Source organism: Triturus cristatus, chromosome 1_2 (assembly GCF_964204655.1).
Source record: "Triturus cristatus chromosome 1_2, aTriCri1.1, whole genome shotgun sequence".
Lineage (NCBI taxonomy): Eukaryota > Metazoa > Chordata > Amphibia > Caudata > Salamandridae > Triturus > Triturus cristatus.
The window spans coordinates 694,766,227-694,783,490 of NC_140580.1; the positions used below are offsets into that span (position 1 = coordinate 694,766,227).

General features: G+C 44.0%; 1 long non-coding RNA gene across 2 annotated transcripts; it reads left to right on the top strand.

Annotated features, from left to right (window-relative positions):
* The first annotated feature begins 1,446 nt into the window (after nt 1-1,446).
* LOC146867850 (uncharacterized) lies at nt 1,447-15,982 on the top strand. 2 transcript variants are annotated; one of them, XR_014966151.1, is made up of 6 exons: nt 1,447-1,529; nt 2,087-2,210; nt 2,449-2,531; nt 2,708-2,806; nt 2,957-3,064; nt 14,319-15,982. It is a non-coding gene; the product is annotated as an uncharacterized LOC146867850 (long non-coding RNA). The 2 variants fall into 2 exon arrangements; XR_014966152.1 differs by lacking the exon at nt 14,319-15,982 and adding an exon at nt 4,642-4,743.
* Nucleotides 15,983-17,264: the final 1,282 nt, after the last annotated feature.

Below are 17,264 nucleotides of genomic sequence, written 5' to 3' on the forward strand. Positions count from 1 at the left end.
AGTTTTCTGATCCTAAAGAAGTGATCAATGTGAGAGGAAATGTAGTAGAGCTTTCTGATGGCAAGTGGTGGAATACTAGAAAAATCACAAAGTGCAATGAAGCGGAGGTAAAAGTGTGGTTGGATAAGACATCTCATTGTGATAAAACACATGATGTGCCTTTTAACTCAGAGAGAGTTAAAAGTGCGCGCATCAAACATAAACCCAAGATGTTAGATGATTATGTATGTGATTGAACTAGGAAGTTCAACTGTTCGTGTTCGTTCTGCCAAACATATTTGAGTCAATGAAATGTACGGGAATATTCAAATGTTTTTTTTATGTATATAACAATAGTAAGTTATGTTAATTTAGATATTTTAAAAAAGGGAGATGTGTTGTATTCTTGTATGGGGATCTCTGATGCATTCCTGTTGCCATACAATCTCTGTTTCCTAGCAACGGGGCTTCACTGGGAATTCTAGATGGTTGGGATCAGTAAGAGACTGAGCTGTGGAGCTGGAAGGATGCATCTGGGGGTCTGTGCTCTTTACTGGATTAAACCTACATTTCAACTCTATTGGAGGTGTCCTGTGATCCTTAAAAGCTAGCATTTCTGAATATTATCAATATATGGTGATAGGATTTACTTCCTGTTTCTCTCTTATTTAGTCAAGACCTATGCTTCTCTGTTCTCAAATAGAGCTTATATTTCATCTAGGTTATTTATTTTATCAACTCCTTTCTCTTTCTTTGTATAGTCAATATGAAATTGGGGATATGCCGCTTAGAATTGATTGGCTTTCACAAGCACGAAGCGCATTAGGATAGGTGAACCCTTTTCTTGCAACTCAGCAATTGTCGTACTCTAACTTCGAAGTATCTATACATGATGAGTAAAGCCTGTGATTATTCTCCCATATTATCTTTGTATGGGGGCACATTTGATAATATGTCCAATATTATTTACATGAAACCGCTTCCCGTGTCCATGTTCTATGTTTGTGGCACTGTATCGCCTGACGTATTGCAGCACGTCCATGGTGACAGCCAACATTGTTGCCTTACTTAATTTACAAATTGAGTCACAATTTTATATCTTAATCTCCATCCCTGTTGTAGGGCGTTCCAAGTAGCGTATTGCACCGTCTCCATCTATAATTGGTGATTCTAGCGGAGATATCTCAGTTGAATTTGCTGTCTTATGACCTTATTGTGACGTAGTAAATATGGGTCAGGTCAACTGTATTTATGCATGCTGGCCCGTATATTGTAAATTAAATGCGGATGTAGTGAGTTTTTGATGGTTCACTTTACATTGTACCTTTCTTGCTTTACTGTGAGTCGGGCAGTGTCGGATATTTAAATATGGCGCGCTATATTTGTCTTATTCTCAGTCAGTATATGTGCGATTCTAGCTTGGTTGTGACAATGTATCTGATTGGTTGTCAGACCTAGGTCGGGGGAGGAGTCCCATGTATTTAGAATGCCGGCGGGAAGAGCCCAAGCTGTACACGAAGGAATAGGACGGGTTCGTGCGCGAGGATAAGGTATTTTACTTTGGGACGAACACATGGTTTGTGCTATGTGGTTTAATGGGGAAATCTATGGAGGGCAGTATTTTTAATTAGGATGGTAACCGGTAGTTGCCGTATTGTGCTTGAAGCCATACGGATAGCTTTGTCGGGTTATTTCCCTGAATTAAATGTAATGTTGACTGTTCGCATTATGGGGGAATTGATACAGCGACTTTAAAGTACTAGGGTGTGTACATATTATGAAGGCGGGCTTTGGTATGACAGGAGGAGAATCGGCCCATGCATACCAGCCTTTTGCACTACCACCTGGCCTTTTGGGTGATATAATCTAGTGGGTAATGTATGTGAGATTACGAGCCTGAAGTGAATAACAACATTGTTTGGATTTGAGGTCGGCTGTATTATGGTGGTTGCTGGGGGTTGTAGTTTTGACCTGAGGACATTGAAAAGCACGCCACATGATAGTGTGATATACTTACTTTTTGCAATATAGATAGACGTTTCAAAAAATATTTTTTACATCTGCTAGCCTGGCTGAATTTTAAGTATGTATCCTTTTGACCCAACAGGATTCCGCAAATTCTACTTAGAATGTATATGGGCCACTGTGCAATACACTGTACCATTTGAAAACTTTGAAAACTTCGGAATTGCTTTGAAACAACTGGTTTGGGACAGATAGATAACATTGAGGTATGATAGCATACAGTCATTAATTGTGGGTGACACTGATTTTTGCGTTATTTGGTATTGGACTTGGTCTCAATTACGGTTGTTATTTTTTGGAAGGTATCTGTGTATGTCTATAATTAATTTTCGTGACTTTGTGATGTAGTTTTACTTTCCACTAGCATGTGCTTCGGAATTTGAATACAGGAATGGCGAGTTATGCTGTATTTGTACTTTATTAATCACTTTCGTTTTTCATCAGGTGCTCCATATCACTTTTCCTGTTGAATTTCCGTGTACACAGATTTATCAAATTCTGTGGAGTGTCTTGGGCAGCCACGACAGGTGCGTCCAAACTGACACAGTTTTTCGAATCGCACGCCTAAGGATGATTGTCCTTATTTGAGCTCCTTGTGATGATTATAATGGTGCTATACATGTCACTTTTACTGATCACCCATTTGCAGAGGTACATAGATAGAATTGTGGTTTTACTTTTTTCTTGTTTCTTTGAATTATAGTTCATTCGTTGGTTGTTGATTGGCCTTCGTGGGGCTACCTTACTTCAATTGGATCCGTATTTCAGACATCTGGCGGAAGTCTTTTTCTGCTGAATACAGGTGTGTGAGAATTATTATATTATTAGAATTCATGTGCCTCATTATATTACCCGAGCCGGCTCTAGTATACAGTTTTTCTAGTACTTTCTACTTTATTTTATTTTGGTACTTGTGCAGAATACCAATTTCTGTTTACATATTTTCTTGTAGGCATACATAGGAATATACCTAAGAAGTTAACCGCTGCTATACAACCGTAGTTACCAAATATTGAAGGCATCTCTTACAAAGTGCTCTCAACTAGTGTTACATTTTTTGGTAAGAATCTCTATTGGGCTATTTACATTAATTTGTCTAATTGTCTTTCTATTAGAATTGGTTATTCTGTACTATATATTTTGTATATGATTTCCCTCTCTTTTCTCTATTTGTAACTAATTTCTCTGCAAATCAAGGGTCAGCAGTGTGACTATATTGAAATATTCAGATGCTCAAGTTCTGTATCAATGTCCTAAACTAGGGGTTTTGTGTTTCCTTGCTATGATGATACATTTTTTTTTGGTGTGCAGTTTAAGTGGGGAACAACCTTTACAACGCAACTTTTACAACGCACTACCTTTACAACGCATTTTTTACAACGCATAATCCATTACAACGCATGACCTTACAACGCATGACACTACAACGCATTTTTAAAAACTACCTTTACAACGCATTCCATTACAACGCATACTACCATTACAACGCATACCATTACAACGCATAATATTACACTACACTATCCAACACTTACCCTACTGTTGCACCCCCTGGAGTTAGAATAGTAATTTTTACCCCTATACTATCCAACACTTACCCTACTGTTGCACCCCCTGGAGTTAGAATAGTAATTTATACCCCTATACTATCCAACACTTACCCTACTGTTGCACCCCCTGGAGTTAGAATAGTAATTTTTACCCCTATTCTATCCAACACTTACCCTACTGTTGCACCCCCTGGAGTTATAATAGTAATTTTTACCCCTATACTATCCAACACTTACCCTACTGTTGCACCCCCTGGAGTTAGAATAGTAATTTTTACCCCTATACTATCCAACACTTACCCTACTGTTGCACCCCCTGGAGTTAGAATAGTAATTTTTACCCCTATACTATCCAACACTTACCCTACTGATGCACCCCCTGGAGTTAGAATAGTAAATTTTACCCCTATACTATCCAACACTTACCCCACTGTTGCACCCCCTGGAGTTAGAATAGTAATTTTTACCCCTATACTATCCAACACTTACCCTACTGTTGCACCCCCTGGAGTTAGAATAGTAATTTTTACCCCTATACTATCCAACACTTACCCTACTGTTGCACCCCCTGGAGTTAGAAAAGTAACTTTTACCCCTATACTATCTAATACTTACCTTAAATGCAATTTAATATTATGCGTTGTAATGGTATGCGTTGTAAAGGTAGTATGCGTTGTAATGGAAATGCGTTGTAAAGGTAGTTTTTAAAAATGCGTTGTAGTGTCATGCGTTGTAATGTCATGCGTTGTAATGGATTATGCGTTGTAAAAAATGCGTTGTAAGTGCATGCGTTGTAAAAGTGTGCGTTGTAACGTCATACATCCAGTTTAAGTGTTTGTTATCTGTTTCCCCCTTGTTGTCCTTGTCACTATTGGTAACACCTGGTTGTCCTGCTTACACATGAAGATATATTTTGTTTCCATTGTGTGGTTATATTATATTGTTTTATATTTTCTCTAATTTATATATTGTTGCTCTTTGTGTGTTTTTTTAAAGAAAAATTTTGCATAAAGATTGCTGGTTGTTTTTAGTCCTGTGTCTTATGACTTATTTGTATTATTTTTGCATTTGTGTTATATTTTTACAGCCCTGAGGAAGTTCCCTATGAAACGCGTTGGCTGAATTGTTTATACCTGATGTCTTTTTAAAAAAATAGAATTTTTGGAATAAAGAAGTTATTTTTTCTAACTATTTTGGTCTATTGGACTTCTTGAGCTGCGCACCCCCGTTCATCACAATATCCTTTGATCTGGAGCACAGTGACGCCACTCAACGGCTGGCGTAGGAGTAGCTTGCACAGCGAACTCACATATAGGAACTGGCTCGAGGTGCGGCATAGGAGGTCCGGCGTTGTTGCTTTGGGAGAATAATTTTTTGTCCATTGCAGCTGCCCCAGCTGCAGACTTCAGAAAGTTGCAAATTTGTACCTGACGCGCTGGCTAGCACGCTTCCAGTTATTTAGCACAACAAGAATAGAATGCTTGTACCAGGGGTGGTTCCTGGTGCTGGGCGGGGGGCTGCATCCCTTGAACTTTACATGCCTTATGGATGGCAATTTTTTGCCATCCATATTTCAATTTTAATGCAGTGCCTGCTTTGACTGCCTAAACTAGTGACGCTCCGCAAAACAGTCAGGCAGTTTTTCTTAGACACATACGCTAGTTTTTGTAATCAGTGTCATCCCTGTACTTCCCAAGGCTGCCTGTCAATGCCAATGCGGCCCTTCAGCACCCTTCCCTTTTCCAAGTCGTCACAGAGAGGGGTGTGGTCAGCAAACGTAACTGACTCCACCCATGCCTGTGACGAGTGAGAAGCGGAAGGTTTAGAGACTTCATTCTCCAAAAACCTGTATCCCAGCAGTGCTGTGTACCTCGTGTAGCTTCCACTTTTGTGAGGTCAAAGTGAGTTTTCTATTTATTAGATTGCATGCATGGAGTGCACTAGAGTGGAAGTGTGCATCATTCAAATTTGTAGTGTTTTCTGTACCCGTTGGATATCTGTGTCGTCTCCTCTCCTGCTTGCACTCTTACATTCTCTGTTAACACTTCTTTTCATTGCTCTATTTATCTTAGCTTTGGACGTTTTAGCCTCTGTGCAATTTCAGTCAAAGCTTCAGCAATGCAACTGAAGAATGCTCAGAGAAATGAGCTAAAATACCCAGGCGGAAGACAAATAGCCCATTGGCTTCTGGGGAAAAGAAATGCCCCGCAGTAGAGATTGATTACTCACTTTATGCACGGCCTCAGATAGGAATCATTGAATTTAATATATTCAATTACTGTTTCAAATAACAGCTGTTTTGCGTTCTTGGCATTCTGTTGTGTATTTAGTTTATGGGATTATGAGCCATTTCTTCTCCCCCTAAAGAGTTAGGAAGCATTTATTCCCACACTCTCTGCTCCTTCCTCTGAGATAAACGCCTCCCTACTTACAAGCAAATGGGGCAGGTACAAATTGCTTGGCACTAAATCCAGTTTTGGAAAAGTCTGGCTCACAAAATTGGAACAGTGAGAAAAGACAACAAAACTTGAGTAATTTAGTAAGAAATGAGAGGTCATAGAACTGTGGCTGTTCCTAAGGTCAGCATTTGATCCAGAGCTTGTTTTTTTGTCTCCTGAGTTTGAAAAGCTTTTTTTGTGACTGAGAAACAGTACGTTCAGTAAACCATAACAATGTTCAAAACCAGAATACATGATGACCACAGCTGTTCAACCTAGGCCCAGAAGAGACCACGCCACTACCATTTTTTTTCTGCTGTGGGATTAATCTGCTAGAGCGATGTTCTGGGTAAATCCCTCACCCCATCCCAGTTCCTAATTGCAAGAGAGCACGTTCTTGTCTTTATAATTTGCAAAAAGACCTGCGAGCTGCATCCATGAGCTGGAACAGGCTGGGATGCTCTCCTCATCTCATGGTTAATTATAGAGGCTCTTGTAAAAATGTATGTGTCTTGTAAAGCGCACTGCTGCCCTGAGGCGTCGTGGCGCTGTAGACCGCTGGGGAACCCGTCCTGGCTATCCCTGTGAGATGGTCCCTCCTGGGTATCTCCAAGGTGAAACCAGGCATCCCCGGCGAATGTGGGGGGCCGTTGTGGAGATGAGGCAAGCTAATGCCCAGAGTTGCCGAGTGTGTTCCTGGTTAGAGTAGGTACCGAGGCGAGAATTATCGAGTCCGTTTTGACCCTGGTCCACAACCCTGCCGCGTCGGGAATTGAACCCTGGTCCCTGGCCGATTCTCTGCTGATTCTCTGCTTGCGGATCTGCCGCCTCTAACCAGTGAGCCACACCTCTCCAGAAGAATGACTTGCCTCTAAAGATGGAGACCATAATCCATGTGCCGAGAGTGCTTCCTGATATTGCCTATCATTGCAGGTTGAGTAACTCTAATGGTGTTTTAATACCTCACTAGTTTGGAAGGGACAGGACAGGCATGTTGAACTGAGAACCTACCTCCCCATTTATAGATCGCCGCCGAACTTAAATTTAACCTTGGCATGTATATTGACTCAGTGGCGCAGCCTATGATAATACAGGGTTACACTCAATGCTGCGGACTTTGCATGGGCTTGCAGAAGCATTCCCTCCTGGGTGGCTGGAAACATGGTTATTCCTAACAGCGCACAGTAAATGGACTATTTGTTATCAAGTCAGGATCTGATGTAATCATTGGCTGTAACTGCAATAGGAAAATGGAAATGAATGGAGAGGTGCAATATGGGCTACCCGGGTGAAGGAGAGCCATAGTGGCGGGGAGCCGCCCAGGTGAATGAGATCCATAGTGGCTTAATGATGTCTAGAAAGTCTCAATAGGACGGGGCAGTATGGGAATATTACCTCATGTCCTGGTGGCTCTCTGTGGTTCCAATGGAGCTAAAGTGGAGAGATGGGGGAATCCCACATGTGGGTGAGGCAAAACAAGTCCTCCTGTTAGCCGTGGTGGCTGTATGGAGCCCCTGAAGTCAGTATGATAGGGAAACCTTTCCTTTTGGACGACCAGAGCACTGTGTGGAGGCTCTTACCCTTCTTAACTTCGTCGCTGGATTTCTTCGCAGAAAACTCTACACCTTGCAGGACCCGCTGCACGGGTCCCGCTGCGCCTGCACCTATTGAAAGGCTTGTGTGGGGAGCTGGAAACTTCCTGGACCATCTGCACTCCGGCAGGGCTGCGAGCAGCCTAGCAGGGACTCCATTGCCCAGGAGTCCCTGCGTGTCACACCTGTGGCCGCTCTCCCTGCCGGCCACGCCCCCTGGCTGAATAAAAGTGCACAAGATCCACTAGCCTGTGGGAAACCTTGCCTTTTGGACGACCAGAGCACTGTGTGGAGGCTCTTACCCTTCTTAACTTCGTCGCTGGATTTCTTCGCGGAAAACTCTACACCTTGCAGGACCCGCTGCGCGGGTCCCGCTGCGCCTGCACCTACTGAGAGGCTCGTGTGGGGAGCTGGAAACTTCCTGGACCATCTGCACTCCGGCAGGGCTGCGAGCAGCCTAGCAGGGACTCCATTGCCCAGGAGTCCCTGCGTGTCACACCTGTGGCCGCTCTCCCTGCCGGCCACGCCCCCGCCCTACCCCAGCTCTATCTTAAAGATAGGAGTTACCGCTGCGCGGTAGCGAGCGGGAGCGACCGGGGCGAAGACCGGGCAAAGAGCGGGCCGTTTGAGGCCGTTCGAGTACGTGAGAGTCCGGTCCGGGCCCCTCCTCTTTCATGTTCACATTTAGGCCGCTCAACCACCAGCGAAATGAGCACCAGGGAAACCAGAAGTAAAACATCTTCCCTAGCCGCGGCCGGAGCTGTCAAAGGACCTATTGACACCTACTTTGCTAAAGCTGGCTCTCTTCTGATCGAGGAAATCGAGGTGCTGGAGCGAAGAATCTCCCAAGAAATAGACTGGGTAAGGAGATCTTCAATGGGCCCAATGGCCCAAGCCAGAACCCCAGAAGTTAGATCCTGCCTATCAACTAGTGGTAGAATTGATCAAGCACCATGCTCACTCCCTGGCACCTCAACTACTAATCCAGAGTTCAATATTGAGGTGCTGAGTGACCTTGAGGACATGAGCCTAATGGCCCCACCTAGCACCCAAATTACCCTACCAACACTAACCGAGAACACTGAGGCAGTTAAAGCTATAGAACCTAACACAGATAGAGATAGGGGGGTGAGAGAAGGGGCAATACAAAAAAAGAAGAGGGGGCCCCAAAACAAAGAAAATAATAGGACAAAATCCCCCAAATCCAAACAATCGAGAGGCAAAGGGGGGAAAGGAGCCACCTCTGTCTCTATGCTAGAGAAGTCAGGAATGACAACTCCCCCTAGAATTAATAATACAATTCCATTACCACAGTCCACCAATACCGCGCCAGTGGATATTACCTCTGATGATATCACACTGGAGGACATAGGCACACTCTTAAGGTCCCTATTGAGTCCCCTTGAAGCTAGACTGATTAAAATCGAAGCTAGATTAGTTAGCATTGAGAAAGCCACTGTACAACTTGTTGACGCAAGGAAACTTGACAATAGTGGAATTAAAACTACAATAGAGGGTTTAGGACCAAAGCCCACTAAGGGGAATGGACCACCTATTGCCACAAATAACAAGCCTCCACTCACAAACCCCAAAACTCCACAAGTTGTACTAAATAAGACCTTGCAACCCTTAAATGATAACAAGGACCCAACTCCAACCCAGCCTATAGTAATTGTCACTCCGAAAATAACCCCCCCGCTTAAAGCTACTGCTATACCCGCAACCAATAACAAGGGTGATTCGCCACCTATTGGCGAGAAACCATACCCTAACCGCAGACAAAAGCCTGTAAACCTCCCCCCAGAAGCAGCACCCTACACCTTAGTTCTGGTAGGGGTCCCGGAATTAAAATCCTCAACATTCGAATCCACTACCTCTCTTAGGAATAAAGTTATCAACTGGCTCTCTATTAATAGACCCCTTCCGAGAGGAACAACCAGTGATATCTCCATGGCCAGGAGGGCAACGTGGGTGGGTTACACCAGGAAATCTATTTGTGGGGACTGCATTCTGGTCACCTTTAGAGACCCGAATACAGTCGCATATATCTGCACGTGGGTTTCTGACGAGGACTTTGGCAGTAACATTCAATCACTTCCTCTTTCATTTTTCTACCCTTCGAGCCTCTATAATTCAGAGGACCAGAGATGGGGGCACCATCAAGAGTTGCTGGAGGATTGGGAAAACTGCCCCAGGGAGAGCAATGTGCCCCAATACCATAGGGGAAGACCTATACATCATTTCCACCAGTATGGGGGGGAGGCTGGTTGGGAAACTGTTACACGGAGGAGGGGCGGGGGTGGAGGATATAGGAGAGGAATCCCAGGGCCACACAGAACACATTATCCAGCCTATTTACCCACCCACAATAGATACAGCAGTCTGGAAATGGTAGACTGACAGGTGGATGAAGTGGGGAGTTCTCTAATAGTATCTCCCAGGATGGAGATTAGTATACCCCCAGTCCCGGATATACATACTAGGGCAATTGACATAGTCGAACACAAGCCAGCTCTCGTATTAGGCATGACGGATCTCATCCTGTCTCCCATTAATATAACCTCTATCACAAATTATTCCCCCACTAGCCAAATGGCGCCCATTGAGCTTAACTCTAATAACTTTGTCTCCGCAGGCCTAGACACCACCCAATCGGCGCATATAACTGTGATCTCTTGGAACGTGGCAGGCCTAGCCAATAAAATAGACTCCATAGAGTGGGGCTCGTACATTAGCTCCAAAAATATACTTCTTTTCCAGGAGACTTGGGCATGTAAGGAAATATTATTTCCGGGCTTTGCCTCCTTCTCTAAACCCGCAAAGTGGGGGGGAAGGGGCAGGCCGTCGGGGGGGACTTACGACCTGGGTAGCAACTGACCTAGGTTGTCACGCCACTTGCCTAGAGACCGCCTCGGATGACATATTGGCTGTCTTACTCGAGTGGTCAGACTCCACTAAGCTGTTAGTCATTAACATATATTCAAGGCCTGTTCCTATGCTAAAAGAATCTTGCACTATAGATGAATTATCCGGGTTCCTAGAAGGCATTCCTTGCGAACTTGCCTGCTTGGTGGGAGGTGACTTTAATTCACAGTACGAACCACTTTCTGGACTACGTGACGGCCCTTCCTATGAGGAAGATTCATGTTGGTTTGTTCCAGAAACGGTGGCCCCACCACTTAGGGCCTGGACTCCCTTGGCCTTGCAGATTACTGCCCTCACTCTTAATCAAGGCCTAAGGGCTTGCAATGGCCGCTGCAAATCGGACATCCCTAGCATGTATACCTATAATAAAACAGGTAGCGAATCCAGACTGGACTATATTTTGGTCAAATTGTTCATGTGGCCATTAATAGTCGATTTCAAAGTCACTGAAAGAATGGACAGTGACCATAACGCTTTGGAATTGACTTATTCCCTGCCAGGGGGCGAGGACACATCCTACGGACCGGATATAGATAAAGCAGGGCTCTTACTTGAAAACAATCGGCGGAGAGTCAAGTGGGAGAAATTGGTCAATAGTCCAGATAGAATACCGCAGTTATATGCAAGGATCATCCCATTGCTGGAGAGGGCCTTTCAGATTGGAAAGGAGGTGCAAGATGATCCCAATAGAGGAAAGCTTGCACAAATTCATGCAGACATAATCATCACCTTAGAGCAGGATCTGTTTTCATCCTCAGGGAAAAGGAAAGGCCCCCTGTCCAAAACATCCTGGTATAACGCCACTTGCAGGGAATCCAAGGCCCATCTGTTACTTGCTATAAATGGACGCTATGGCAAGGAAGAAATCCAAGCTAGGAGAAGATCCTACAAAAGGCTCCTGGAAAATGCGCGGGCGGAATGGGACCAGGATTATTGGGAAAACCTTGTTAAAACACTAACTAACAGAGACTCGCGCAAATTTTGGCGCATAGTCGCCAATGGTACTGAGGATTTATCCTCGGCAATAGAGCCCAACATAGCGCCCATGATATGGCAGCGCCACTTTGAGACGCTTTATGCTGAGGTAGGGGGGGAACAAAATACAGTTGGTGGCATAAAGACATCTAGTCATACGGGAGCTCCCTTTACTGAAAAAGAGGTGAGGGAGGCCATCAAGGGTCTAGCTGCGGGAAAAGCCCCGGGACTCGATGGGGTGCCTGGGGACTTGTTCAAACAGGAACCAGGGATATGGGTCCCATATCTTACACTAATATTTAATGCCATTCTGGGGGGAATGGAGGTCCCCGATACTTGGCTGGGAGCAGAGGTGGTTCCAATTTTCAAAAAGGGTTCCCCTCTGCTCCCAGCCAACTATCGTCCTATCAGTCTCATCGACATACCCCAAAAACTTTTCGGAAGACTGATTTTGGACAGGCTTCTGGCCTGGATTGGGGAGATGGACATCCTGTCCCCCTATCAGGCGGGCTTCAGACCGGGTGTATCGACAGTAGATCAAATTTTCCGGCTGAATCTCCTTTACTGGAGAACAGCCGTAATCGAGGGCGGTACTTTGTATACTATTTTTGTAGACTTACGTGCCGCCTTCGATTTGGTACCTAGGGCACGGCTGTGGAGAGTCATGGAAGAGCTAAACGTCCCTGGTGATATTCTGGCAATCCTGATGAGACTTCATTATAACAACTACGCCCGCGTAAGGTGCGGCAAAGATGGCAAGTTAACCGATGGTTTCCCCGTTCGCAGAGGGGTTAGACAGGGTTGTGTCCTTGCACCGACCCTGTTTTGCCTCTTTGTGAACGGGGTAGTTGCCCACCTGAACAGGATTGCCAACACCGATGCCCCCAAGTTGACAGGCAGCAGGGTGCCTGCAATCATGTTTGCAGATGACACCCTGCTGTTGTCTAAATCCCCTATGGGGATCCAACGCATCCTAGACGGTTTTTTAGAGTTCTGCTCTGAGCGTGGATTGGAAATTAATCCTCAAAAAGCTAAATTTATGATTTTGAATCCTAATACCCATAACCGAGCTCCACCTAGGTTAGGCACAGTCCAATTAGAACGTGTGCATAACATCGAATACTTGGGGATTACTATAAACGAACATCTAACGTGGACGTCACACCAGACTAAAGTGACTATCAAACTGGCTCAGTTGGCGGGTGGCACTATGCGTCTGGCGAACAAATCTTCCTATCGCCCACTAACCCCAATCATTCATATTTACAAAACTCAAGCCCGCGCGGGTGTCACATACGGGGGTGAGCTGTGGGGACACACCAATCTGTCTAAACTACAGTCAACGGAAAATAAATTTCTGAGACAGATCGTTGCCCTACCGCAGAGCACTCCACTACTGCCCCTAAGATTGGACATGGGAATTCGATCGATAACTGAGGAGCTAGGTCTTAAACCCTTGACCTTTTGGAGACGCTTGTGGTGCAGCCCAGATCTCATAAACTACAGAGAGGAGTTACAGGAATTCCTGCACCTACGGACCGCCAAGCAAATTCCATGGATGATTTATGTTAAGGGAATGCTAGAGGAGATTGGTTATCCGGAACTATGGACGGATCCTACAAACGCCTGTTTAAAGACTCCAAAAAAGGTTCTTGTGAGAGCATACCAAGAACTATTGCTCACCAGAGCTATCGATGCCACACGAGAAGGATCTTTGACCCATTTGTTCCTAAAAGTAAAAGATTCTTACCAACTTGAAAGTACTCTAGATGCCATGTCTCCTGTACTAACGAGGAAATTATTCTTACAATGGAGATACGGAACACTTCCCTTAGCATCGTTCACATCGTCCTGGACATGCCGCTCCTCCATAGAAACTTGCCCAGTGTGCGCACATCCAAAGGAGAATGACGTTCACGTTGTTTTCTTCTGCAAGGGCTATGAGAGGAGCAGGAAATATTGGTTAGTCCCCCTACTTAAGAACTTGGGTTTTAGATCCTTTCAAACTGCTTATAGAGTTTTAAAGACAGACCTCTCCCCCACTGTAGTCTTTGCCCTCTCGAAATTTTTAACTTCCATGTGGTACACCCGAAGCCGATGGGTAAAAAGACTCGTATAAAAAGTCTCCTTGATAGCTACAGACTGAATTTTATGCACCCTCTTTTTAACACTGTTTTAACTACTGGATCACATTGTTGTTTAATTCGTTTTTAAAATTTTTTGTACTAATGTTATGCATCTTTTATGATCTGTGATCGAAATAAAGATTTCTGAAATGAAAATGATAGGGAACACAGTGGGAAAGTGAGATCCACCCCGAAGTGTCACTGTAAATTGTCGAAAGAATTTGCGGGGGATACCCTTCCAGAACTTCCCTTATCTACGCCAGGTTTGCTTGTTTCACTTGCTCACTTGCATTCATAGATTCCTTCTTCTTGCGCTTCACCATTTTCAAATTCCACCAACCGCCACTGACTGGTACTCCATAGTGGATGATGCCTTACTCATTAAACAGAGTTATTTGTCTTTTTTTCACACAAGGTGTCTGTGGGGTTTATTTTTTTTAGGAAATACTTTACAAGAAAAAAAATCACTCTATTTTTTTTATCTTATGCTGCTTCCTTTCAGCCAGTCAGTGCTTTTATGTAAGGCATGTGTTGTTAAACTCATGTCCCTGTGACTGACTTTCCTAATCACATCACAAATTCCAATGGACTTAGGTGACCTGCAAATATACTTATATTGTGCCACTATATCATTTTTAAAAATACAAGCATTTGCACAGAGCATTCTTTACAATTTGTCATTTTTACTTTTTTTCTTTTTCAATATAGCTACTCCTGCTGGTTCACCACCATCACCGATCTGACAGGAGATGGCAGCCCGGCTCTGGTGGCAGAGACTGGAGGCCACCAAGGACCACTATCAGTGGCTGGTAGATGAGAAGGGCCCGGCACATGCCCCATGCACCCAGGCCCAGTTCCACCAGCCAACCGCCTGCACCTCCAGGCCACACCAGCGTCTCCGGCAGCTTGGATCTGTCCATGCCTGTGCGACTCCCTTTCAGACCGACTCCACCATAGCTGCATGCTGCGCGAGCTGGCCTGTAGGATGGCATGCCTCGAGGCCCCTATCTAACATCTGGAGACCATCTTAGAGAATGCCCTCTACTAGCTCTTTTTTTAATGTTTTGTTTTGGTGCAATGGAGTTGTGGGTGGAGAGGGTGGGTGTGTTTGGGCAGGTCATTTTTGGATAATTTGGACATAATTTAAATTTATTTTGGACATTTGTTGGGGATAGAGAAAGAATGTTGGAGAGGGGGGCCTATTGTGGGTGGAGATTGTAAGTTTTATATGTTATTATAGATATGTTAGTAAAGGGGAAAATGTTTATAATCCATTTAATGGCTGAAGTGTTTTTTATGTTTTACTTTAACTTTGCCCTGATGCCTTTTTGGGCAGCCTGTCTTTACTATTTCTTAAAGTGTATGTCAGTTAGGAGGGTATGCTGTCATTCCCTACATTGCCTACAGAAACAAAGATAAACAATTAAGTTATCACATCTGTAGTACAATTTAGTTTTGTACCGAGTAAAGTAGTTCACTTTACCTCATAGTTCCCTTACCTAAATAGATGGATTGATGGCTGGTAGCTGCTCTCTCTGTCAATCTTCCAACATCCTACTGGAGGGTTTCCCAAGGTGCCTTCTTTATGGAAGTGGTAGTGCGCTAACAGGGAAGGTATCACAGTGAGGTCCCACTCCCACATAAGTGATCTCCAACTGCAGGATTAATCAAAAGGATCACAGGCAACTAAATTAAAAGAAAAACCGAGAGTTAGTAGGTTCTACATATACATTTATTATCGCTTTAAGACAATCTACTATCACCAAGACACATCAAAGAATACCACATATTATAGCAAAATCCAGCAATAGTAAATTATTCTGAGCAATGATGAGCATGGAATTTGAAAACCAAAGTTATGAAATCCTCAAGCAAGGAAAATGTACTCAAAGTCTGTGCTCTGTAGTCAACAAGTTTAAGTGCTTTATTTACGCATACCAAGGCCTGAAAGATGATGTTGACATTGAGGAATGACGTTCTTACTTATGCGTAGTTGGGTAAGTGGGGCTAGTGTGGGCTATTACTCAGGTTAGGTAATAGAAGATGCCACAGTTAGTTGGTTTCGCATTTAACCATATCCGCCCACCAAGTGTGTGATCTATTTGGTGTATACTAAGACACACCTCTAAAAACATCGCACAGCCTGTGGGAAGAGGGTTAGGGGTTTGAAGAATGGATGGGAAAGGTGATTTGGGGACAGGTATGACAAAGACAAACAACACAAGAACAATATTCATCATGGCAATGAGCAGCAAATCATCATCATCAATCTTTTGTGGAAGGAAACGAAGGAATGAGTATGACACTGTACAGTTAAATGCATTGCAAACAGACCATCTGCCCCAAGACCATGGTATCAGATATCTTCATTTTCTGTCTTTTAGGCTTGAAAAAAACAAATTGTGGAGGAGTGAATTGAACCCACTTGTTCTACAAATATGATTGTTCAAAGTAAAATGATACTGCATTGGCAAATTGGGTGCTGCGTCTGCATTCTCCTTAGGAATGTCTGTCACTCTTGGGTGCCTGTCTGGACTGGTCCGCTAGGTAAGCAGGAGTGTTGAGTTCAGCTTTCACCATTTGTTTGTGCGAGAGAGGAGAAGGCCTGCAGACTGTAAAATAGAAACTGTTTTGTAGAGTCAAGGAGAAGGACAGAAGTAAGATAAGCTTCATGAGGAGTGTACCAAGAAGCCTCAGAGGCAAAGCAAAAAACAAGAGGACTCAGAGTTTCACATTTTCCATCAGTGCAACACACACGCTCAGCAGCATTTCCCAAATCAAAACACCTCTCTCTATTCCACATAGTTGAGTACTACTAGACCTTGGAGTCATGGTTTCCCTTTGAAGTTGATAACTTTCCTTCTTCGAGCTGTTGATGAGGAAGTCTCGCACTGAGTGTTTCCGTCTTCCTCCTGACTCTGAGTAACTCAGTCCCAGTCCCAACCCGAGTGAGATAGAAGTGTTGTGGACTGCTGTTGAAGAACAAGCAGAGAAACAGAATTGCCATACTGTGTATAGGTTTGTTAACTAAAGTAACTGGTCTGTTCTTGGAAGAACCCGAAAAAAGGAGTGGACCTCACAGATAAACATTTGCTAAGTAAGTATGAAAAGGCTAATAACCTTCAGGAAAAATGATCACCCATGAGGCACCAAACATTGCAATTCATAAAAATCAAGGTTACTAATAATTAAACACCCTCCCTCACAGTCTGCCACCACATAAATCATCAATCATTACTCACAGTCATCTACTCATTGTTGCAATAGTTGTAGTTACCTCTTCCAATCCAAGCAAGTGTAGGTTAGGTAGTAGCTATACAATTGTATATATGATGCAGAGCAGGCAACACATTAGAATCTGGTACTGGTGCTCTTGTAAATCAATGAGCATCTTGGGCACCCCTGCTAAGTGATGCAAAAAAGGATAGGCATGAGAGGAAGGCAGGCATTTCCTCCAATGTCATGACGGAATAGTGGAGGCTCCTTCACTGCACACTGGTCCAACTCCAATCCGGCCAAATATGTGAAAAATGGTGGGGCAGCATAAACCTGACACAAACATAATGTTCTACTAGACATTTTTGGGGGGAAAGAAAGACGTTAAGCGAGAAATAATTAAAAGGTTCTATGGTGGCACTGGCATACTCAGTCCTG